The sequence below is a fragment of the Dromaius novaehollandiae genome, chromosome Z (assembly GCF_036370855.1).
Source record: "Dromaius novaehollandiae isolate bDroNov1 chromosome Z, bDroNov1.hap1, whole genome shotgun sequence".
Lineage (NCBI taxonomy): Eukaryota > Metazoa > Chordata > Aves > Casuariiformes > Dromaiidae > Dromaius > Dromaius novaehollandiae.
In genome coordinates, this window is record NC_088132.1 from 42850582 (window position 1) to 42876039 (window position 25458).

Here is a 25458-nt window from a genome sequence, read left to right on the forward strand (position 1 = left end):
GCAGAACATTGTGTAATGCTTAAACTTTTAGATGATGAGGAAATCAATACTTTTAAAAGAGAAATTGATCCTATGTAAAATGTAAAGTAAGATCTTTCTTCAGGACTGCTGAAATACCGGTTTGGCAAGATCTACCTGGGGAACCTTAGGGGAAGTTAAATCAATTAGTAATATGCAATCAGTACAAACAAGATCATCCTTTTGTGTTGGGTGGGTGGGTAGGTGGTTAGGTGCAAGTCTTGACTTTGTTCCTATGCATGTAGGTGAGTGGATGACCTTCACTTACACAGACCGCTGCAAGGTACTGTTAAAGTGAACATTTCAGGTGTTGACATTAATACAGCATTAGCAGTGTGCAGCTCAGCACAAGGGAGCTGCCCAAGTATTTCTGTGTGGGGACAGGCTGTGCAGAAGCCCACAGTGTTGCAATTACAGTTGCCTGCCTGTCTTTGGGAATTTTAGTCAAACCTGTGACTGTAGGGTAGATTTGTCATTGCCTCAGTGCAGACAGCCCTGAAGGTTAAGTATCAGATCATTCGCTTGTGCCTGAAATGGGGGAGTCTGGAAGAGGGAGCATGTATTGAAGCCCCCGTAACTGATGAGCATTGATGCTGAAGCCTAGCCAAAACTCTAGCACTGCCTAATGATACTCCTCCTGGACATTTCTCCAAATCCTAAGTTGCTCATGGATTCATACTTCTCTGTTTTTGGAGCTAATCTCCTTTATTTGTCACTTATTACAGATAAACAAAGAAATATTCAGGGTTCAAAATGAAATCACTTGTTAAATCTAGGCTGGTTTCTAAGGTATATCTGCCCATTATTTCTCCATTTTCAGTAATGCTCAGTTGCCTCAAATGAGAATGGAGCCCTGTTGTCCTAGCTGTGAATCCTTAAAAATGTCGTTTCCAGCATCAAGAACTTGCTGTCTGAAGGCGTGATGCATAGTGGAGATCTAGTGAAATCAGCAGCAGTAGATTACCTGCATGCTTGCAGGGTAACAGTGCTGTTTGTTGTGTGGTTAAGGTTAAATGTGCATGAATATAAGATCTGGGCCTAAGAAAGTAAGTGAAAATTAAGAGAGATACAATCAAATCTGAATGTTAAAGGTAATCTGAAAACATTTTTTCCACATACGTTTACATTTTTTATATTGTTATAAAAAAGGTGTTTAAAAATTGAAAATAAAAGCAGAAATGAGTTAGTAAAAGTATGAGGCGCATTTGAATATAAGACAGCTTAGTCACTGAGGGAAGAATAAAATACCTTACTGGTGCGCTGATTTTTAAATTTTGCATAAAGGTTATAGTGAAATAAAGGTACATAGCTTCTAAAGAAGTAATACAGAGGTCAAAATGATGCAGATGGCTGCATAATCCACCACACAGGTGGATGACCAGACTGCTTCCTAGAAAAACGCAACTGAGAACAGATTGGACCAAAGCATCATTTTGCTAGTGCTTGACAGTCTTCTCTCTGTCTTTTTATAGGACACTATACATGTCATGTATCAGAGGTAGCTTGGAAGCTATAACTTGGAGGAGTTTAGAGTGATAGCTCTAATATGGGCCTGGGTTAAAAAACTGTGTCAGAGAAAGCACTACTTCTAGTCAAGGGATCCTACTCATTTCCTAATTTACATCACTTTGCCTCTGGAGTGACTCCATTGAGCTCAGCTGCAAAGCTGAAGATTTACACAAATGTAACTGAGCTCAGAAACTAGGCCTTTGTCTATTACCATTATCTGATCTTTAAAAGCTAAACAGTTCTGTTAAAAAGAGGCTGCAGCAGCTCAGGATTACAGAAGGCCTAATTCATTCAACTCAAAAAGCAAGGACTAGCCACTTAAAACAGCCGTGTGATTAAGATGACTCACTCTCAGCAGAACAACATACTATACTAGAAAGGAAAATCATCTTGACTTCAGTGCTGTGTGATATTAAAGAGAATCTCATATACACCATCAAAAAGGCAGAGAAGACTTAAGTACATAGGTTCAAGTAAATTGAAAATTTGGCCATACCTTTGTTCTTGCCTTTGAAATGACCTGAGAGAAGGACCTCACAAAAGATTGCTATGTTGCCTGACTAACAAATTGTTTTTTTGCATGGCACAATCATGTTGTGTCCTTGCATGTGCTTTTTTATGCAAAGTTATTCCATCATGGTGGGTTGTGGTGCAACTGAAGCATGACAGCTTTACAAAGCAAATTTGTTCTAAGAAGCAAGAAGAAAACTCCAGGAAGACTGGACGGTGTCAGGATGATGGAGGTATTTCGCTTTATATAACAAGGACCTTCTTGGTCATGTACATTAATAGGTCAGTGAAGGTACTGAAGAGCATATGGAGAGCCAGGTACTGCTTTGGGAAGGCAGGTAGGAGTGTACAGGAATGTGAAAGAATTTCTTCCATAAATGGTGGAATCTATTTGGTAATTTCTATGATTCCACCATTTTTTTTGGTTTTGTCTCTGTGCAAAATACCAAAAGGCTTTGAATATATTTTCGAAGTAGCCTGTGAAGTGTTTTGTTTTTTGAAGGTACGACCCATTGTGTCTAGAGTAGAAGAAAATAAAATTAAATACAGAGAGCCAGATCACTGTAGCTTTGCTACTCTCGTGTTGAAGATAGCGTATATTTAGGCAGAATTTCCAAACAGACATGATGCCAGGGCTTGTTGACTATAATTTGCAGCCTTGCTCAGTCAGCTGTTTCTGACAAGTTTAAATACTGTATCTTCTTTTGAAGTTATGACAGTGCTCTCACTGGTTTCACCACCATAAAACTACTCACTCACTTTTCGAAATTTGGGCTTGACTCCCAGGAGTCACTGAACACCTTCAAACAGAGTTACTTCCCTCTTGAGTCAGAGGGGGGTGTAGTGCCTCAGCCTGAGGAAACACGCTCTGCACAGAGTGCCTGCAGAGAGCAAAGCCCTGCTCAGCCCTAGAGTTGCCTTGCGAAGATACTGACCTGCGGCTCCTGCTGCTGTGGGTGTGGGAGCTGTGGAGTGGTGTGCAGCCTGAAAAGAGGCTGTGGAGGCTCCCTGCATGTCCTCACTGTGACATGTGAGATTGGGAAGGCGTGGAGAGGGGAGCAAGCAGATTTTTCCTCCTGGTAGAAGCAAGATTTTTTTAGTACATGTCATCTTGTAGAGAATGACAATTCAAAGGATTACACAAGGTCCTTGATTTGTTCAGCAGAGTTGCACTTCATGTGTATGTCATGAAAACATAAACTCTTTGTTTCTGTTGAATTTTGTTAATCCCCTTTCGGCAGGATAGACACACACAGAAATCCACAGTAAGGTGAATATAGGTAAAATTTTTTGACACAAATATTCTGTGGATTAACTTCCCAGTCAAGGCATTCATTATGCTTTGTGCTGATAATGTTATTTGCTGCTTCATTGCTACAGTTTGGTATGGTTCACTGAACTATTTGCACAAAATGGAGCTGATTGAGCACTTAGGACTTTCTACTGCAGTCTAGTCATTTGTGTGCTTTGCTGTACAGATAACCTAATATGCCAAAATCAAGCCTTTGTTTAAAAAAAAAGTCACCATATGTTTATCTCATTATGCTCTTGATAGAAAAGGTCACTGGTAGGAAGTAGTTAAAACTCCAAAAGATGGCTTATAAAAGTTTTTATATATTGGGAGTATTTTCTGGATTTTAAATATTTGCAAGCACATCCCTGTTGTCTTATACAGATGTGGGATGTCATAAAATATAAATTAGCCATTACGCTGTGCTGAAGAGAATATCATTCTTTGTCTTGGACGTGTCATGTTTTGCACGGTGCTGCAGTGTGGAGGTATTTTGCAGATAAAACCTCAGTGGGGAGACTTACCCATTCCATCGGGCCCACCTGTAAGTTTATGTCAATGCAGAAGTGTTATTTGTCCGATAAATTAGCTGACCCCCTACAATTTATCTTGTGGCTTTGATCATGATAACGCCCAGTTCCTGTTAATTGATACAGTTTATTCCAACTTTTCAAAATTCTAAATGGCTTCACACAGTGAACAATTGGGAATTGCGTAGTATCTCTTTTAATAGTTTTTAGTAATATTTAATAGTATTCATAATACTTTGTTTTGCAGAAATTACTGAGAACATAATTATATATGTGATAGGAGAACAACTAATAACCTTGCCTTTAAAATACTAGGACTGGCTATTTGGGACCTGCCTGTTCTGCATGCTTTCTTCATATTGCTTTTTTTGTGTGGTGTGATCAATAGGCACAGTTCTAAGTTAGGAAATTATCCACATCTTACTTGTGCCTTTGACCCTTGTTAGTAAATCAGTCATTCTAAACACCAACAGAGAAAGCCTGTGCACAGAGTAATCAGGAATGTGTTTATGTGATATAAAGGCAATGTGGTAAACCTACTTTTTTTTCCTCAGAGGTTTTGACTCTAGTGTCTTAACATCTCAGGTAAAAGGACAAAAGACAACAACAGAGGCTGGTTAAAAGTGCTTACAAATATATGTCCTTTCATGAGTGAAGGGAAGGCTTTGGTCAAACGAATGCCTCAGGCAAACATTGAACCACTTGAAATCAGCGTTTCTCTGCAACAGATTGAAGTAGTGCTTGGTGACAATCTTTTGTGAGTAAATATTCATTAGCACTGGAAGACAGAAAACAGATGCCCTGTTCAGATACAGAAAGCTAAGTAACAATGCCACACAGAGACTTGAGTCATAGAGAAAAATGTTACTGACAAATAGAGGGCAGAAAAAGTTCTGCACATGATCTGTGTTTTCAGTGACTTGGTAGAATGAGAAATCTGAGGTCAGTTACCAGCAGAGAGGGAGTGCTGTTCCATGGCAGCGAACAGAGTACACTCCTGGGTGGGGCTGCCAGAGGTTTACACCTTGCACATTCCTTAAAGCACTGTGGTTCTTGTGTTTCTTTGGACCTCTTAAACCTGTTGAGAGTAGTCTTGGTTTTCATAGTTAGAAATAATGCATGGACCCACAGATATCTGTGGAAGACAGGTTGAAAACCACTGACCATGGCCAGTCTTTTCAAACATGGTCACTAAACTTAGGCTAGCAGCTCTTTTTCTGTGAGTTAATGTACCTGATGCCTGTAAGTGCCCAGTGCATAACATCTCCAAAACTCAGTCCTGCTGTATGTGATGTTGAGCCTCTAAAAATGGAGTCAGTCAGAATGAATATTTGACTCTAAAATGTTGGCTGTGAATACATTTTTATGGACAGATGCAAAAAGATATACATTTTCTCTGACTGCAGGTGAAGTTGCCTTGAAGTGGACCAGTTTTGGCTTGAAGATCCTATAGTTTCCCTACCATAGCTCTGAGCCTGAGTTAATAAGCTGTGCTGAGCAAGCATATGTGCCTCTATACCAGAGCTACTTCAGAGGACAGAAAAAAGGGTAACTCCTCTGGGAAAGGCAGAACACCTCCTTTGTCATAGCTACACATGCTTTGTTTTAAATTGACACTATGAATTGTAAGAGATTTTCAAATTGATGGACTTAGGTGGAGAATGGAGCTTGTGTAAGAGGAGTTTATCCTGGAAAAAAAAGTCCACTGTTTATTTATATCGTAAAGCTTGTTGGTTTGTGCTGTATCAACTTCATATCTTTGTTAATCCTATTATCCTCAAAAGCTTGGGGATTTTTTTGTTGTGAAGGGACTAAAGACAAAATACCATATATTTATTTAAAATAGTTTCCCTTTAATGACACCCCACTGAATGTCAGTGGAAGGACAAAAAAAGTTATTTTCACCATAAACTTTTTGCTTTACACTTTGCACAGCTCAGATAATGAGAATGGGATAGCCTGTTGTACTTTCTGGTGCTGATCATTCATGTAGTGATGCTGTGAAGTTACCAGGAGTTCGAGTTCCTTTATAGTTCTCAAGATCAGACCCACTGCATATGGAAATATTTCAATCCAAAGCAAAATTTATTTGAATTTGAAGTAAATTTCATTAGGCTCATTTATAGTGATAAAAGATTTTGTAAATATAGGTCTGATTTGAAATGATGAACCCCAGCTGATCCAAAATTTTGCTCTTTCAATATCTGCCAATATAGGGAGCAGTCAGAGTTCAAACTGAAAGAATTACTGTCGCATCACACTTGTGCTGTCTTTGGTTATGTACACTGCTGCACTTCGTGAAATGAACTGCCTAAGCATGTGTTTTGTATACATGTTACTGGAGCTTCTACTTCATAAACTCAAATAAAATGTAGAGTACCTCTGAATCATAGTTTGGTACTACTTCATAACCTGCTATTCATGAGCCAAAAAAGTTGTCATGGAAACTTGAACTGGGAGATCTGAGACAATAATTTGATTCAAATCCTTTATTCAGTGAATATGTTCTCTTTCTTTAATTAATTGTGAAGGATTTGTGGTTTTCTTGTATCTCTCTGTTATCTGAAATAAGTTGCTAAGCAATTCCTATTGAAATAATTTGCGAGTACTTCTTTGCATGTATTTAATGTATGACATTGAAAGTGCTTATTAGTTTTGATTGAAGAGAGAGGTCATGTGATATGATATGTTGCTTTTCCCTGTACATCAGAGATGCTTCCCTTTCCTTAAGAAATGTCCTTCTTTCTTAGGTTCATATTTTTCATGTGAATGCTTGCATATTTGGATACTCCCTTAGCAGGCCCTGTTTTGGGGGACATTCCAGTCAATACACTCATTTGTTAAATATTTGTTGGCTAGAAGAAGAGAAAAGGAATCCAATTTGTTATTAGAGCATATTGTAACAGGATTTCTTGGAGGGTTTTTTTCCCAGGTTGATTAATGAGGAAACAATTTATGTAAAAATGTAAGAACTTAGTGTTTCAAAGAGGATCTATTTATTGAAATGCATTTCAGTCACAAGGGGAGTATTGTGAATTCTGGAAGACTCATTAAGTCAGGATTTGTTTTTTCATTAGCTTCTTTAGGAATCCTAATCAATTTTTGCAGTACTTTTTGTTGTTCAATTTCTTGTCAGGTATGGATCCAAAAAGTTGTTGTGGTGTATGAATCATCAGTTGTCCTAATGGCCTGTTTTTATAAAGGCTGAGACTGAAGTACAGGCAGGCATTTTTCTGTAAATGAATCAGATGTGGAAAACTCAGGCAGTTTGGCTTTGTATTCTGGTTTCTCTTAAATATCCATCTTTTTCATGACGGTCATAGTCTTTTGCTTAATGTTATAATTAAAATAATTAATTGAAACACTTTTTTTCTCTCTCTCTCTACTGGTTAGTAAGCATTAAATATACTGGACTGACAGCCGTGGAAACGAAATTCCTCTGTGTATTCACAGTTCTAATCTAGGCTGCACAGTTGCTACAACTGAATTGTTTGTAACTGAACTGTTCTCATGGACGCTTTACATTTCAGAGTGGGAAATGCCTGTGTCTGCTCCACAGGGCTCTGCAGTGGTTTCTGCGTTCTGACTTTTTATGTAACCTTGCGCTGTTTTTTCCCCCTAGTTGTACGCTTTTTTTTCCTCATATCTGCTGATCTAAGTTTTCCTTTATGTAGGAGGTGTCTACATGAATTTTTAAATTGTTTTTCCAACAGGGTTGTTCCCTGAGAGTTGACAGTGAGTGTACCCAACCACTGGTGTTAAGCATGATGTAATGTAGTCTGCTGTGAAGAAGTATGGCTGGCATAATAGTTAGACAGCTTTTGGCCACCAGTAGCCTGACTGCCTTGTCAATGTTGTCAGCAGTTTCAAACTCCTGGGAGTTGTGTTCACTTTAGTAGTTTCCATTCCTGTATAAGGTGTCTCTGAAAAACGACTCGTCTGCAGCAGAAAGGTTTTGCCAGTATAGCTTTTATGAGCTTAGCTAAACCAGAAGATTTTCCCAATAGAGATGCAGTGTGTACCAAATATACCAGCAAAAGTACACCTTCACCCCCCCCCCCCTTTTTTTTGAATGGCTCAGATATTGTCTTAAACTCTCGCTCCTCCGGCCAAATAACACCTTTCTTTGACACTGTCACACTGACAAGCACTTGTTTCTAGAATAGACTTTGGCACAGTCTGCTAGCAGCACAGGACTTGAAGAGTTAAACTGCAGATGGAGATGCTGACTGACTGACAAAGCAAATATTTGTGGGGATCTGGGAGAGGTGAATGGTGGCAAGTGTCTGCTCTCCCTGATGTGCCTTTATCTATATAGGTGAACAGATGTTTGCTCACTTTTTTTCTACCCTAAGTTTGAGACAATTAATCTTCTAGTTTAAGTGATTCAGTGTGAATAGCATCTGCCTTGTAATATAAAAATCTTGTCTATCCTCCATTTTGTGGTTGCGCTTTCTCACAACTGCAAGCTCTCTTTTGGCTTCTGAATCATATAGGTAGTTGCTTATTGATTCTCAGTAATCTTTCAGCAGGTGACCTGAGAAACTATTAGTTCGGTTCCCACATTAGTGTAAGCTTTATCAAAACCACAGCTTGTGCCTAGATAGACTTTGGAAAACCATTGCATGAAAATGATCTCATCCAGATAGCCTTTTAACTCCTTTCTGAAAACTGTCATAGCAAACAAAACAAGTCATCTTCCTTTTTCTGTTTCTTATATTTGACAGAACTTGCTTAGTAGATAAGTGTCTTATACTTAGGAAGAGATAGTGTTAAGCAAATTAAATAAAATTATTTTATCCAAGGCCGTCACTTATTTAGAGGACTAGAAACTGTATAACTGTATAGTATCTATATATTTAAATAAGTTATACATTAAATATTCTGGGAAGCTCTGTTTAGGAACAACAATCCAATGCACATGTCAAAGAAGAAATGAAAAATGATGACTTCTGTGCTTCTCAGTTACTTATAGAACATTTGTGGGAACAAGTGAATAACTTTAAGAAATATCTCGAAATAAGTGCTTCAAGATTTTGTAAGTAGGAGTAGCCAACACGTCATGAGCTCTTCTTGTAGAGAAAAGAAATTGCCACACTGACCAATGTGTACAATTTTCTGAGCAGAACCGAAAAAAGTACTGCTTGATGCTCTGCACCTTTCAAATTGCCAGCAAAAACCAGTCTCCGATTATTAGTGGTTGTTCAAAATAAATTTTAAATTTAAAACAATAGTAGTGATGGCAGCATTGTCATCAAACCAGTTTCAAGTCTGATGCTTGCTTTAGTTTCTGATCCCATGCTATTTTGGAACTGTACCTACTGCTGCTTTCTGCATACTGGTAGCGGCAACTTGAGGCTAGAAGAGCCTTCCATGTTACATGGTTTAATGGTTTATGACCTTATATTTGGAGGTCTAGATTTATTCCGCTCATCATACAATCTCTGAAGAGACATTACATTAAACACTTGTTTAATACTTCCTTAAGGAAGTGATATCATGGAGTTTATTTCAATTTATATGAGTAAAGCCTTTTTGCCTGTTTGGATCTTAAGTACCTGTGGAGACAATTAAGTACTATTGGCACTGTGAGTAAAGACAGGTACTATATATGAATGCTGGGCTGCATTAGCAAGATTGCAATCAGCGGGTCCAGGGAAGTGATTATTCCTCTCCATTGTACACTTGTGAGACTACATCTGGAGTACTGTGTCCAGTTTTGGGACCCCAGTACAAGAAAGATATTGCCAAACCATAGAGTCCAGCAGAAGGCCACTAAGATGGCTGGCGCTTGTAACATACCTCCATATCTGAGAGTACTGAGTTTGTTCAGCTTTGTTTTCAGAAGACTAAGGGGGGATCTTATTGCTTATCCCCAACTGTTTAGGGGGGGACTGTAGGGAAGACAAGGCCAGACTCTTCTGAGCAGTGCACACTTAAAGGACAAAAGGCAACAGTCATAACCTGTAGAAAAGAAATTCTACCTGGATGTAAGAAAAGAAGTGTTCACCATGGAAGTGGTTAAGCACTGGCACAGGTGCCCCGAGAGGACGTGGAATCTCCATCCTTGGAGTTTCCTTGTCCTCAGCTGGGCCAGGCACTGAGCAACCTGATCTAACTTGAAAGCTAGCCCTGCTTTGAGTAGGACGTTGGAGCAGATGACATCCAGAGATAACTTAAGTGATTCTATATGAATAAAGAGTAAATGTGGACAAGATGAGGAAATAGACAAATCTAAAAATTCCCAGTGAAATTTCCACATGCACCATCCACTCTCTATGGGCTTTGTACTTTTAAAATATCATTTTCTTGCATGTCATGAATGGTAAAAAAGCAAGTGGTCTAAGTTTTTTTTCATGAAATTGAATTGCGGCTGTAATGGATCTTTATGAAGAAAAGCAGCAAATTTGCAAATTTAAAGTCTGTTTTTTAAAATAAATAGGATATATTGAATTAAAACTTTAAGTACATTGGTGTAACATTTTCATGTCTTCTCATTTACAGCATCTGTTTCTTGTACACCAGATCATTCATTGCAATTATCACAACATCTGAGTCTTGGAACATTAGCGATAAACAATTAAACTTTTTATTAGCTAGCTAGCTCTAAAAATAGAGTTTATTCTCAGTCATTATTAGTCAACAAAACCTGTAAAGAATTCCAGTTCCATTAACCTTTAAATGGACAAATGATGAAATTACCTGGAAGAGTAAAATATTAAAAAGTCTATCATGAGAGACAGAAACTGGAATGTATACAAGTGGTATCTCCCATACCATGCATAGTAACTGTATTCTTAGCTCTCCCCTTCTGTAAGAAAGGAAGAGACTCTTTGATATGTGACTGTGATGATACTTAATTCAGTAGAAAAGTTCCCTTCTCTTCTGTGAGCATTCCACTTCAGTGAGCTCCAAACATATGGCCAATCCATTGTGGGAGGAGAAAAGAAAGAAGAATAGAAAGGAATGAAAGACTTGTTTTGATTATGAGGAATATAACTATTTTTAAGCAAAACATTTAGGTTGATATAGTTCATATACGAGTCAGTAATGGAAAGTTTAAAAAACTAAGAGAACTTTCAGGGTCTTTCTGTAAAGCTCTTTTAATTATGCTTGGGTTTTTTGTTTCGTGTTTTTTTTAAAAACTTTGGACCCTGGCTTCATTTGCAAAGCATGTCTCTGGGGAGATGTATTGAAGAGATAAGGCTTTTGCTCTTCTGGGTAGACTATAAAGCATAGTATCTCTTGCTCATTTTTTTTCACTTCCTTTCTTCTAGGAAAAGCTTCAAGCTCTCTCCAAGGAATGATTAGATCTTACAGTAAGGGAGAGAGAAAAGCCAGATAGCTGGAGCAGTGGTCTCACTGGAGTCAAGTTATGGAATACCAGCTTCCTGGGAGATGGGAAAAAAGAGGAAGAGGGTGGGAGAAAAGTAAAATGCCTCACTGACGGTGTTTCATAGGCAACTGTGTTATTTCTTTTTTTAATTTAGGAAATAGAACCTATTTGCAGATCTAGATCCCACAATTACTTAACAAATAGTTTAGCAATTACTTAAATAACAAATTATGTAAAGCCTAATTAACCAGAATCCACCCATCAGAAATGGGAACAAATGTAGAACAGCAGGGAACAGATCTTCCCACACAAATTCTCCTTCTTCCCAAAAGAAGTAACACAGATAACTGCCTTTCTTTTGGTCCAACTAGCTAGATAACATTTGGGACTTTTTAGGATATTCCAGTGAGGAGGAGACACTGAGCATGGCGCTGAGTTAGTTTATGCTGTTTCATTTATTTACAATGACAGATAAAGTTCAGATATCTTAAGCAGAGGAGGAACAATAATTTCCTCCTCACTGTCTTTTAGTTTGGGACCTAAACCTCTCTCTGTGCCTTTTTGGGCCCCAACAAACTGAAGATTTCTTCTATGTCTTTTTCTGTGAGCGTCTCACTCCTTTTCTCACCTGAACTGCTTGCATCCATTCATACTTAGAACAAAAACATGTATAATCCACTTTACCTAGGGCAACAAGATTCCTTTGCCTTTGTTTCCTGCAGGAAAATGTCCTTAACATTTGATACAGCTATCTTCAGTGTAGGGAAATGGTTGAACTTCACAGATTGAACAAGATTGAACCCAACCTCTAACAATACCTATTGCAATTTTCTATTAAAAAACAAAAATGAAAAACCAAACAGGCTGTTTTATTCAAAAGATTTCCCTAGAAGAAAACAGGTATCATCATTCCCTTTTTTTTATTTTTCAGGTCTCCAGGTGAGCACCATCTGTTAAAGCAGAAGCTTTAACAGTATCTCATGAGAAGAGAGGCATTTTTCTAAGTAGGCATCTCTCATGTCATTCACGTCAGAATCTATGTTGTTATATGTCACCTAGAATCCAATGGACAATTAATTAAAGTCAAAAGATGCCAGTGCTATGCACTCCCAGAAAGTTATGGTGCTTAAGAAGCAAATTCACTGTCACTTTTTCCAGCTTGGAAGAGAAAGCGTCATTAAGAATACACTGCAGCAGAATAAGGTTGAAAAGAGTAAGGTGTGGATAACAATAGATAGGTCTAAATTCAAAATTATGTTGTGCCCAGGACCAGACACAGATGGGACAGAGTGCCAATGGCCACTGAACGGCCAATGGCTTGGCCACTGAAGTAATATGATTATCTTAACCAACTGGGAATCTAGCAAACACCTTGTAAAACAAGATAATGAAGCATAAAAATCATTTGTTAATGTGTAATAATATATTTATAATCATTATTAGGTGGGAATAGAGGTCAAATGAACACTTGACTTTTTCAACAGTCAAAGGATTCCATAGGGGGTTGATGCAGTGGGTTTAAGTCACAGTGCTGTAGTCATATTGCCCCCAGCCATTTCCCAGCCTGTCTTGGAGATCACCGGCTTTATGACGAAGAATATCTGGATGACAAGTGAGGCCACTTGATCCAGCCCATTCCTGAAGCAATCCAAAATTTGTGCCAGGTTCAAGCAATGTTCCAGTTTATGAACTGCAGTGGTCTGGGAACTGTTTCACCTGCAGTTCAGATGTCATGGCTGCGTGTTGGTGACCTCTAGGAGATGAGGAGGGCAAACTGGAAACCAAAAATGCTGTAGCTACCTAACAGCATCACACTGTCTTCAGGAGTCAACACCATAACGTTGTGCCAAAACTGTTCATTCTGTGGCTGAAAAGAATGGTCTCAGATTTGGACCCAGTGTAGAGCTCCTGTTGAAGCAGTTGCATTTGGCTTTAAAATCCTTAGCCACATCAAATGGAGTGTGGCTGAGCAGTAGGGGACGGTGAGGCAGGGCTGCAGTGGAATGGTAGCTTCCAGCACTGCTGAGTTGAGCTGTCAAAGAGCCATGCAAATTCTATCAAATATTTGGAAAGATGAAATAGATGCCTGCCAAGACACAACCTGTCAAGGAGCCTATGGCCTGGAGAACTCAAAATGATTTGTTTTTACAATCCTGTGTAGTCACTAGGCAGTTTTTTTGTGATTTGCCCCAAAGCTAGAAATAAATGACTTTTCATTAAGTTTACCCATATGGAAACCTTTTATATCATGAGAAATGTTCTTTGAAAAGGCTGCACTGATGGGACCAGGATTAAAAATGGGGTTTAAATCAAATGGAAGGGAGAGCGAAAAGAGTGAAATACAGTCTAGAAAGAAAGCAGCTGGCATCTGATATAATCTAGTTCAAGCTTGTAGTTGCTTCACCTCTGTTCATAGTTTTAACAAAGGCCTTCAGGAGTAATACCAGCCCAAACTCTGACACATATTTATTGTCTTAATCAGCTTTTTTTAAGTGATTGTTGAGATCCTTAGCATACATAAACAAAAACTTTCATGTTGTGTTCATGTGTGTGAATGTAAGCACATGTATATAATTACTGATTTTGCCCAGCTCTGATAACTGTGAGTGAAAACTGGCTAAAAGCACTGCTATCTTTTTGTTCTTAGGTTTTTGGTTTTTTTAAGGATGTTAGCAGTTTCAAGGGTCAGATATCAGGCTATGTCCAGTAATCATTCCATCCCATTGTGTTAAGCGTACTCGAAATAGTCATCAGGAGCAAACATATGGGAAGTGTGTGCTTCAATACATGTATATTTCTTCTAAACATGTTGAGGACATATCTACATGTTTAGGTGCAAACCAGATTTGACCTTCCTGCAATGCTCTGAGATGAGTCAAACAATAGGTATATGGCGCTCTGAGCTCTTATTCAGGTTCCCTTTTGATCTTGGCTATGCCAGATGCGGAGTTTACCACCAGAAGTTATTTTTACCCTTGTAACAGCGATTGTGCTATACCCCAGCCACTGGCTCACCCATATTCATGTCAAGTCAGTGGCCTGGCTGTGAACTGCCTTTGCTGAAAGGAAGACACATTGTCTTTCCTGCCACCGCTGCTTGGCAGGCGATAGGTAAGATGAGAGTGATCGTTTCTTTGTCTGTGACATATGTCATCTAACTTTGACAAGAACCGTGAGTCAGAGTCCTTAGCAGGGCATAGGCGCAACCCAGCATCAGTGTGTTCCTATGACTTCTAGAGCAGACCTGTTTTATAGCTTGCCAAGTCATGGTTATGAGCAGAGCAAATTGTGGACTACCTTCACTGAACTATGTAGCTCTACCCTACACTTCCTGTATATATTGCACATATTTATTCTTTTATTTCTGGAGTTATATCTGATGCATAAGCAAATCAATATGCTTAGCTCACCCCAGGACGTAATAGCAAGGCATTGCTTAGACAGACTGATATCTTGCACATAGATAGAAGAATCAAGAAGATGGATAAAGTGACTATGTATGCATAAAAATGCCCCAGTGAAATGCCCAGGCAGCTCAGGCTTGATGATCTATTATGTTGCAGCACTTTTGTTGGTAACACAGCCATGTGCGTGTCTGCCTGAGGTGCGTTGTTGTCAACACCTTCATCCTCATACCATCATTACTATCATTATAAAAGTCCCAAGAGCCCCAGTCATGCTTAGGATTCCAGAGTCCTCAGCACTCTACAAATGCCTAACAATCAAGAGTTTGCAGGGGTAGGGGGGCGCAATGCTTTCCCTATCTAGCTTCATCACTACAGTAGAACTGAAGTAATTCGTGTGTATCTGTGTGAGAGAAGACTTGTACTAGTCACAGCCAGTGTGCTATACTTTTTGCCCCCCTTTTTTGCCTGCTCTATCTCATTTTATGGGTGCAACTGAGTTTTCAAGCAGCATTGCATTTTCATGCCTGAAACAAGTTGTTATACATTCAAACTGAAATAATATAGCTACCTACTGACATTCTTATAAATAGTATTTTATATATCTTACTGAAATGTGTGAACTTATTTGCTTCATTGGCACTTGTTTTCCCTTCAGTAAAATCCAACTGCAGTTGGAGCAAAGAGATAGGTCTTGGCATGACCACAGAAGTATTCCTCTCCATAAATTCTTATTCTCTTTCCAGGAATTAGGAATTGCAATTTGCCTTGCCTACTATCTTGTCTCTATGGTCTGGATAACTTATGGAATGTAAGAATTCAGTAAACACTAACTTTGTACCTCTGCCTCACTCAGTTTAAGACTGTTTCTATGGCAGCAGGAAATGAATTTTTTGAAGAAAAGTGTTTGGTTTAGAGGTTTTCCTGGTAGATCTAATATTGTTATCTTCAATAAGAAGAAAACAGAGCCAACTACTTTCTTGAACCATTCCCTATGTAAGCCTGTTCGTATGTACATTTACCCTCTAACTGGATAGCCACTTGGCCACCAGATAATTTTGGTCTGATAGGTCAGGCAATGGGTGATTATGTTTACAAATGAACCATTATCTTTTGCTAAACACCAAAGGACTTATTTCATATGTGGATGTATACATATATAAGCAGAAATCATATATACATGTATAAAAGAACAAGCAGAAATTAACTCATTCTCAGACATGTCGGAGAGAGGAGGGAGTCTCCTATGCACTCTGATAAGCCAAGTACAGCGGCAGCTAATACTGCAGCGCACATGTTATAGTAAATTCCTTTGTCACTGTAGTCCATGTTCTATAAGAGGAAATGTTGATCATAGAAAAGTAAATGGAGCCATATAGTTTGCCTGTATCTCAAATACAGCTCTGCAAAGTTTTCTGATTATGGCTTATATTGGTGTTTGAGTAGTTGCAATACTTACGTCACTATCTGTAATTCAGTCATAGAAGCTGTGTAGCACTATACACATGGATGGCTGCTGTTCAAACATCAGGGCATCCTCAAACTGGATTAGCGATATCAGTTAATATTTTATCCCCATCTTAGAGATTCAGAAATGGGAGGATGGAGTGACTAACTCATCTGAAACCACAAAGCAAGTTAGAAACTACCCATGTGTTGAAAGTTCTTGATAAGCTAAAATTCAAGTAGGAGTGAGAAGGAAACTCAAAATGGTGTTCCACATTGCTGGGCTGGGAAAGTGCTTGGGATTGCCATTGTTTGTTCTGGAGACTCGTCACAGTGTTGCACCAATTGCCTTGTGATAAGGGCTTGATAAAATGTATTTTAAAATAGTCATTTTACTATCTGGTACACACGCATTATAACTGACTTTAGTGACCAGGCGGTGTTATCTAGTCCAGGATACTAAGGATATTCCTTTCTCTTTTAAAATGTGTGGAGGGATTGCACTCAAACAGCACCCAAGCACTGACAAATTAACTTCTGTGTTGCATCCCAACAGTAAAAAAAAATAGGTTTTGTAAAAAGCAAATCTAATGCTGCAGAAAAGCATATAATATATGCAGAAAAGCATATAAAATACATCTGACAGAGCAGAGTTCATTCAGTGTTTATATTTTAATATTTTTCCTTCTGTTATTTCTCATTCTACCCTCTTGGTTGGCCGTAGACATGCACCTGGGAGCTACCATGTTTTGAGAGGTGCTTTCTCCAGCTCCATCGAATCACCCGTTTTGGGCACTCAGAAACCTGCATGCTGCTAGGTGCATTTCTGAAACTCTCTCTTAGGTGATACTTGAAACTGGACTGGCAGTTAGAACTGCCACTAACTTTAGATTTAATCTATGATTTGAGTAGAACTTTTTAATCTATAATTTAATTGAAAGCCTGTGGTCTCTGATAATTTTGTGTGGCTACTATTTTAATTTTGAATGTGTAACAATATGATGATAAAGCTACCAAAATCAAGCAGCTAGCAAAATGATATGGTGCTCCAGAATTATACCACAGATGTAAGTAGATCAAAGGAGATTTGATTATTTAGGTTTAGATTTCAGGTCAGTCATATGCAAAGTAAAATACGAATGCAAGAATAAATTGCTTCCATGAATACAAAGGCTGCTGCAGGCAGGCATATACATTTATTTATCATGTGGAGAAAATATTTACTTCTAACTAATTTATAGATCACTTCCAACGATATGGAAGCAATTCTGTGGTCAGTGGGATCTGCTGGATGTCCTTTCCTAGTTCAAGTATTAGATATTGTACCTAGGGCATGCAGGGCTGTGTGTAATGCGTTCCATCTGTTACAAGACTGAAATGAACATTTGGTACACACGCCTGCCAAATGAACTGCTGTGAGCTGCCAAAGTGCAGCATGTTAAAAGGGAGAGAGGGTTGTTGAATTTCCTGATTCTCTGATATCTGAGAATGTGGCTATTGGAAAATAATTTCTAGCATGGCATACAGGGGAAGAATACAGAATTATTTATATTCCCTTCTCTAGTATTTCCAGTCATTTTCCCCATTTACACCCATGTACACAGTTGTCCCTCTCAGCAGCAAGCGGAGGTTTGCTGCCACTGGGCATTACTCAGTCTCTCCCTGAGGTGCACAATCAGGCATCCTGTTTTTCCTTTGGAATCTCCTTGCCTTCTATTTCAAAAATATAACCTCTCTGCCAGAATTCATGGCCACCAGCAAAGCTGATTTTTTTTTTTTTAAGTCTAGGAACCAGACCAATGGCAAGAGTCCGGGTGCATGATGCATCGACCTTGTGCTTCATTACAGCTATGGATATTTAATATTGTTCTCATGGGGAAGCTAGAGACCCCCATTAAGACAGGGAGCATGCTTGCAGTCACAAAAAATGCATATATCTGCCTTTCTTCCATTTCCTTCTACTCAGTAGAAGAGAGGCTCTGAGGCAGACTGGAGACCATGGCACTTGGATAGGTCAGGGCTGCTGGTATGATGCCAAGGTGTGTTCCTCCTGGTCGACTTAGAGCCTTGTTGTTGCTGCTGGTCAGTTTTGTTCTGTGGCTGAGTTAGTCCTTGGCCAGCCCAGGAGATTCTTTGAGAAGGACAGGAAGATTATTTGGGGATACCTGGGCCTCAGCCTGCTCCTATTTCAGAAAAATGAAAGTGGATTGAAGGGCAGAAAGATGTCGTCCCAAGCAATCAGGAGGGGGCAGTGGAGGTCTGCCAGCTCCTGAGTTGTGCAGGCTGGGTGCTGCCTGCATCAGCACCTAGACAGACTGACCCAAATCCCCATGTTCCCATGGTCTGTGGGAAAAGAAGTCTAAAACTTGATTAAGAACCTGCATTCATTCTGTTGTGGGGACATACACCAGCTGAGTGTGTGTATGGTGCAAGGCACAGACCGTTCGGAAGATTTGAATGTTTGATATTGGGAATGCATTGCTATTTGATTCCCTGAGGATCTAGTGTGAACAGAGGACATATGGTGATGAATGTAGATGCAAAAGGACAAACCACACAGCAAAACAGAAACAAGAAGATCTGAGTGGGTGTACAATGAAATCTGCAATAGCCAGATCATCTCTCTCTTTCCTGCTCTCCCCTCATCTTCCATGAATAAAAGATAAGCCTGTCAAGGCTACTGTCTAGACTGTGTATTGAAAAAATTTCTGCAGAAACAATGGGACCACAGAACAGATTGGGCCGAAACCTGAACAGGTTTTAAATTCTAATTTCTCTTTTGGGAATGTTTGGTTTTGGGACATCCTGCTTGAATAGGTAGTTCTTGGTTTTGTTGAAAGGGTTGAGGTTTTCCTTTACCCGTGCAAACAAAGCTGAAAGCTCTGTTTTAGACAGAACTATTGTGTGCCTTAATTTAATTGAACAAACACAATCAGCTGTAATGAAAACAAAGTATTTCTATGCTGTACTGCAGGCGGGTGTTACACTTCTTAGGGATGGATTACGAAATTGACAGGATCTGCCCTAGCACGGTTTGATATTGTCTTGCTCTTTCCTACTTCTCATGGGGATTCCTGTTGCAAAAAATTAAAGTATTAGAAAAAAACAAAGAAAGTAATGATGCATAAAATATAAGAGACAGAACAGAATTGTATCTGACCCAGAACTCTTTCTAAATGGTCAGTGAGGTAACCTGTGAGTAAAAAAAGCACAGGGAATGATATGGCTTAATAGACCGGAAAGCTTTGTAGGTGATCTGGTACAAATTAAATTTTAGATACCTCTTCTATCGCTGACTACTCAGTTTTTTGCTTGGCTGAGAGCAGTTTCCCGAGGGAAACTCCTGATTGCTTCAGAATGGAAGATACACCATGGGAAATGTGCAGTTGCAGGGCTGCAGCACTCTAGCAATTTCTGGCTGCTCAGAAAGCTGTGTAGTGGCCATTGAAACAAGACATAATTTAAGGTCAATGGTAATTCTGCTCAGTCTTGGCTAAGGACTAGTATGGCTCCAGGGTTAGGTGGCACCCCTCTGTCTCAAGTCCAGTGCCATATAGACCATGACTAGACCCAAGGATCCAGAGATAACAGTAGCCACTTGAGGAAATAAATATTCATTTCCAGTTTGTGACAATGGGACTAAATTTTGTGCCTTAGCCAAGAAAGGCTTGGCTTATAGTCATGGTTTTATTTGCACCTCTTCCTATCATAGACTCAGTAAAGTCAGAACTTGCCTAACCCCAAAGTTTTAGCAAGAGCAAACCCACAGGAACAGTGTGGAAGAATTTTGTCTACATTCCAGATAATACAAGGATTTTCAGCTCAATTACAAGTATCACTTCACTTATTCCATAGTCTCATCTCTTAGAAGGTTTACCCAGGATTCTCAGGACATTCAATGGGAGCTAATCATCTGGATACTTTCTTGGACCTAGATGCCAGACTTAACACATTGAAGTAACTGCAGTTGCTGCAGTAACCGTGTGGTGTGTGACAGATCTTTCAGGATGTGCTGCCTTGGGACAAGAATGATTAATACTGCAGTAAGCAGTGGTGCAATATTCTGCAGCACATCACAAAAGAGGACTTTAAAGTGAAGTGCAATTAGATACAAAATCAAACTGAAAGAAATTAGTTATGTTTGAGGTTACTTATGTAGTCAGAGACAAACAAGTTGAACAAAGTGCAAGGAAACTGTGCAACTGTGCAAATGTAAAGGCTTTAGTTGCAACTCCCTGAAAATCGCAGCAGCTGATTAGTATAAATAAACAGATCTCTCATTAGTCTTAGCAGAGTGTACATGCTGAGGTGCAGAGAGGTGTACATTTCTCAAGTTCAGAAGGCACTGAGAAGTGTGGCAAGAGAAAAGCTTAGGGAAATTAAGAATTAGGTGCCACAGAGGACTACTTCTAGCTATTCTGAGATTAATAAGGAATCTAAGATCAGGGCCAGTGCAAGCCTGTAGTTTAAGCTTATTTAAAGCTTAAAGATTATTAAAGAGAAATGATCTTTAAAGCACTGAGAAGCCTCAAAAGAGTTAATTCCAAAAACAAAAAGAGAAATGAATGAAAGAAAGCCAGTGACAGAATGTGGTTGCAAATACTTTCATGAATACTTCTGTATACTTCTGTGCAGAAATCACTGGATATAGAAGCAGCTCTTAAACCACTGGGAGCCATATGATCTTTGACTGACTGAAAAGAAAGCTCACCCGGTCAGTACTCGTTGTTCAATATAGCTTGCTTCCTGCAGCCCACTCCCTTTCCCTCAGGATGATGAGCTCACACCGGATGCTCTTCACCTTGGCTGTATGCCATTTGTCGAAGTGGATTTGGAATGTGATCTGTATGAGCAACAAACTCATGTTATACCAAGGCAATTCTTAGTATATTTCTTTTGCTCTAATGTCCCTCATGTAATTAGGATTTAATTGTAATACAGGCGTACTATGGCTGCATTAACTCATCATTTTCTGTGGGCAGATTTTTCTCAGCCTGTTCGCTAAGTGTCTCAACAGCAGGACATTCTAGGATTCTTCTTCCATTTGTTCATGAACATATTCTTGCCTGAAAATGTAACGTTATACATGGTTCTCAGAAGGTCATGCTAACTCTTTGTGCTCTGTACTTACTGTAATTCTACCTGGTTCCATCTCAAGGAACACTGAAGCATCCACATCTCCCCCACAGCTAACCACACACTTCAATATGTCCAAAGACTGTAATTATTTCCTTCCCTGGTACTAAATACCTTTTCTTTTTACCAAGTGGTGTTGCAGATACTGCAGATGAAATGAAGACTAAAAGAACAACTAAGATGGAATGAAGAAGAAGAAAAATACAAAATTAAATTTGTTACTCATTATTCCTTAGGAAAAGTCTTTACACTTTATAAAAGGCTGCAGATCTGTTCCTCCAGAGGCCAGGGTACAGGCTGTTAGGATACTTCAGTTACTCACAAAAAAGAACATGGTCTTATTTGTGTTTCTGCACTTCCATTGCAGCAAGGATTCTAGAAGGTCTGCAGGGAATAGATGCACATCAAGCAGAAAGCTTGAGAGCAGCAATGTTTGCAAGCCCCACTGATCTGAGATGAATACTTCAACAGTAGTCACTGCTGACTAGATGTGCAAGAGGCACAGACACAGATCCTATCTGTGTCCATGGTTAGGGTTGTGTAGGTAAGCAAATATGCCTGCAAATGTTTGCTCTCCACTAGCAAAGCTGTTGGCAAGGATGGGATTGCTCAAAGTAGGCTACAAGATGCACTTTGTGCACAGGTTGCTGCTGCCAGCTTAGTGGAGTATGTGCTGAATGATGCTTAAGATGCCCTCTGATGAATATTGTAATGGAAATGTAGTGGCACATTTGGTCACATCTTTAACCATGTCTGAAATGAACTTCTGTACAGCCAGTGAGAACAAGTGAGTAATGCAGGTGTGGATCAGAGACTTTGAATACTGCTCTGCTGAAGCAATAGCCTGTGACAATCTAGGTCGCATCAGCAAAGCCATAGATGGTGGCGTAGAAACACTAATTACTTATCTCTATTGGCTACACTGGTAGGTAGTAGAAGTCTTCCTATATTCTCTCAACAACATTCATTTTATTCCTAATGTATCAGAATAGCAGAGGACAAAAATTGCTCTTTCTGTCTGGCAATCTCCAAGCAAGGGCATCTTTTGTGCGAAGTGTCTGTGGTTGCAGTTGCTGTACAGCTATCCCTGGGAGAGTCTGACAGGTATCAGAAAGGGAGGTGTCATCAGGTCTCCCATCAGTGCTTCTGTGAATGGGACAGAGTTTGGCTATTTGTAAATACTTTTGAGGATGTGGGCTAAAGAGATCTGATTTTGACATAATGTGTGGAAACAGGAATGTGTGGGCAGAATCCTGGCCTGTCTGACAGCATAAGGAGCACCAAAGAGAGAGAGTCCCAAAGCTCAAAGCAGGTAACAAAGATTGAGATTCTCTCTGGAATAAGAGTCTTTATCTTTTTGCTTAGGGCAACTTGCTTAGTATTTTGCATGTGTAGAGATACCACGTCTGGTCTTAAGAATGGATTCATTTTCAATAGCAGTGTGCAATGAGCTTATATTGAACAACTGATTCAAAAGAATATTTGACTGAGGCAATTGTTACTTAGACAAAAACCCAATTTTAATTTAGCCTGCAAACTAGTTGCACTTATCAGCACAAAACATCAAATTAGGAATTCATTTACCTTCATCAAGATGTTTATGGAAACTTGATTAGAAAGGGTGGCTGCAAAATGCAAATATTAATTTTGAAATCTCATAACATGAATCTAATATACTTCTGAATTATTCAGTGGGATACTGCAGTATTGGTAGATGGTATTTAAATTATTAACAGCATAGCTTTCCATTTCACAGGCAAGACATTTTTTACAGGAACCCTCCCATTTAATGTGATCAGGCTGAATCTATTTGTTAAGAATTACATCAGTACAATGTAGTACAGTGTGTACGACAGAAAAAAAAGAAGCTGTCATATACAGAGGCATAATTCCACAATTTATAGTGAATTTCTATTTCCTGGGCATTTTTTTTTTTTATTTTTTAAAGAAAACAAGCACTATTTGTGCCACAATTTTTCCATGATCTTTCTTTGTTTCAGTTTGTTAGTGGCCATTTCTCCAAATGTATTATTTATACAGCACCATAAATGCACATGGTGCTTTACAGATAAGCACACCAGGTCCTGTGCTGAAGTATGTATCATTCCACCAAAACAGATGGAAGTAATGTTTTCCATTTCAAAATCCACATATTTGTCTGCCTACCTCTGTTTAGTTATTTAATTTACCACACACATTTTTAATTCTTGTATGGCTGCAATATGTGGCCAGCCTACAAATGGATAAAATTCTACATTTCTCTGACACTTTAGACCCAGAACAGATCAGGCCCTGTAACTGTAGTGATGATCAGTGTTGGACAATATGCCAGCTTGATTACAGTGTGCAGAGATGGATATTTCATCTTGCTTTTCACTGCAAATTCCAGTTCCAGTAGAAAATGTCCTTCCTCACCTTCCAGGAAATTCTCCCAAGAATCCTCAGCATTGGAGTCTGTATTTACCATCAAGATGGGCTGCAAAGTTGTAATTTTTCTGGGGTACATATTTTCTGCCATAGACCCTGAGCCCCAAACAATTTATTGCTGTGAAGTGAAGTGCTATTATAATGTGCTACGTTAGCCCACAGAGAGGCGGGGCACTATTGGGATATCCTGAGATTATAACTCGAGTGGCATCGGCAAGAAGGCTTTACACATTTCCACCATTGCTGACCACTGAACTAATACCAAATTTGTCTCATCAGAATCCAGTTCAGGAATGTGCTCTGAACCGACTTGATGGAAATTATGGCTTCAAATACATAAGTGACAGAAAGCCCTCTGAATCTGACAACTACTGGGAAATCTGAAGAAAATTCAGTTTCAGCCTCCCTCCTGGTAAGTGTTTCACACTGTAAGATCCACCCTTTGTGTGTTGTCAGCTTCCTGATTCGAAATGATAGTTGTAAGATCGAAAGTTAAGGCTCTGGTCCCGAAAATGATTCCTGATCCAGGTATTCCCACTGCAGGCATTTCTGAGGATTTTCCAGTCAGGCATATATAGGCCCACAGCCTGAGATTCTTCTCTCCCTTAGAGATTGTCTTTCCTGTTTGAGGGCTAAGTTATGTTTGAGAGAGCAAGGCTAAGAAGCCTCTACTGCTGTTGCCGTTCTGGGTCTTAGCAGAGGCTTTCAGCCCCTAACGTTAACAGTTCATAGGACTGAATTCCTTTGAAAATCCTGATTTATACCCATTCACTGTGCCTTTAACAAAATTAAACCTATTGTGCCAAGTAGGATGGTGCATAAATAAATAAATAACTTGTAGCAGCTGTGAACCTAGTGCTTGCCAGAACTGTATATAGCAGTTCCCAGAGACCACTGGGAAGTTGTAGAGGAAAAACAGTTTTAAAATAACATTTTTAAGTACAATTTTTAAGCCAACTAATAATTTAGAATGTATCTGCATCTGTGAGTTTGTTTATGTAGAATAAACTTGGAATAAATGGAATATTGACATCAAGCAAATATTTAAAAGGATTGATCAGAAATATACTCTTCTTCCACATTATCCAGCTTCTGAGCACTACAGATTTGGGGAAGTGATTCAGACATCATCCTGCCTCTTGAAATTTCATACAAATTTATTTCCACCCCATTCCTGATTCATAACCTGAAGGATTGTGAGCTGAAGGATTGTGAGTCTTGCTAAAGCAAGAGAAAATGTTGACTCTTAAATATCTTGTGCTTCATCTTTCAAACTAAGTGGTAAGTATGCAATGCTAAGTGCATTCAATTCCCATTGCAACAGCCATTTTATAGCCATCTTTTTTAAAAAATATGCTCCTTGTTTAGCGGTTCCCATTGTGACTCTAATGACTGGACTTCCAAGAACTTTGTGCTTGATGTACGTAGCTTTTGTGAAATTCTGGCCTCAATTCTGGAAGCTAAAAAGTTTTGAAAATCTCTCCTTCATTTAAATCCTTAAACTTGGCTCATAATTGAACATGAAATTGTAAGAGGGATACAGATCTCTTCAACAAAACAATGATAATTTGAAGAACTCTTCCCCATCCTTACAATCTAGCTTCACATACATAAGACAAGCTTCAGTGCAAGGGTACACTTTGGAAAGATTTGCTGATAGGCCACACTGTGCAGCTGAGACGTGCAATGACTTCCTTTTGAGCGGCGGAAGAGCTGTGAGGAGTACTGCCTTGTTCTCTCCCTAGATGGGTTGCTTGCACCCAAGTGCTTGGTTTGAACCAAGCTCAGACACATGCCTGGAGATCTGTTTTGCATTGCTACGTTAGAAATATCCACGTAAATAATTCACAG

General features: G+C 39.2%; 1 long non-coding RNA gene across 2 annotated transcripts in view; it reads left to right on the forward strand.

Annotated features, from left to right (window-relative positions):
• LOC135325037 (uncharacterized) overlaps nt 1-25458 on the forward strand; it is a 46810-nt gene that overhangs the window by 10951 nt on the left and 10401 nt on the right. For both annotated transcript variants that reach the window (XR_010386255.1, XR_010386256.1), the window contains exons 2-3: nt 23887-24019; nt 24697-24888. This is a non-coding gene — a long non-coding RNA (uncharacterized LOC135325037). The remainder of the gene's footprint in view (nt 1-23886; nt 24020-24696; nt 24889-25458) is intronic.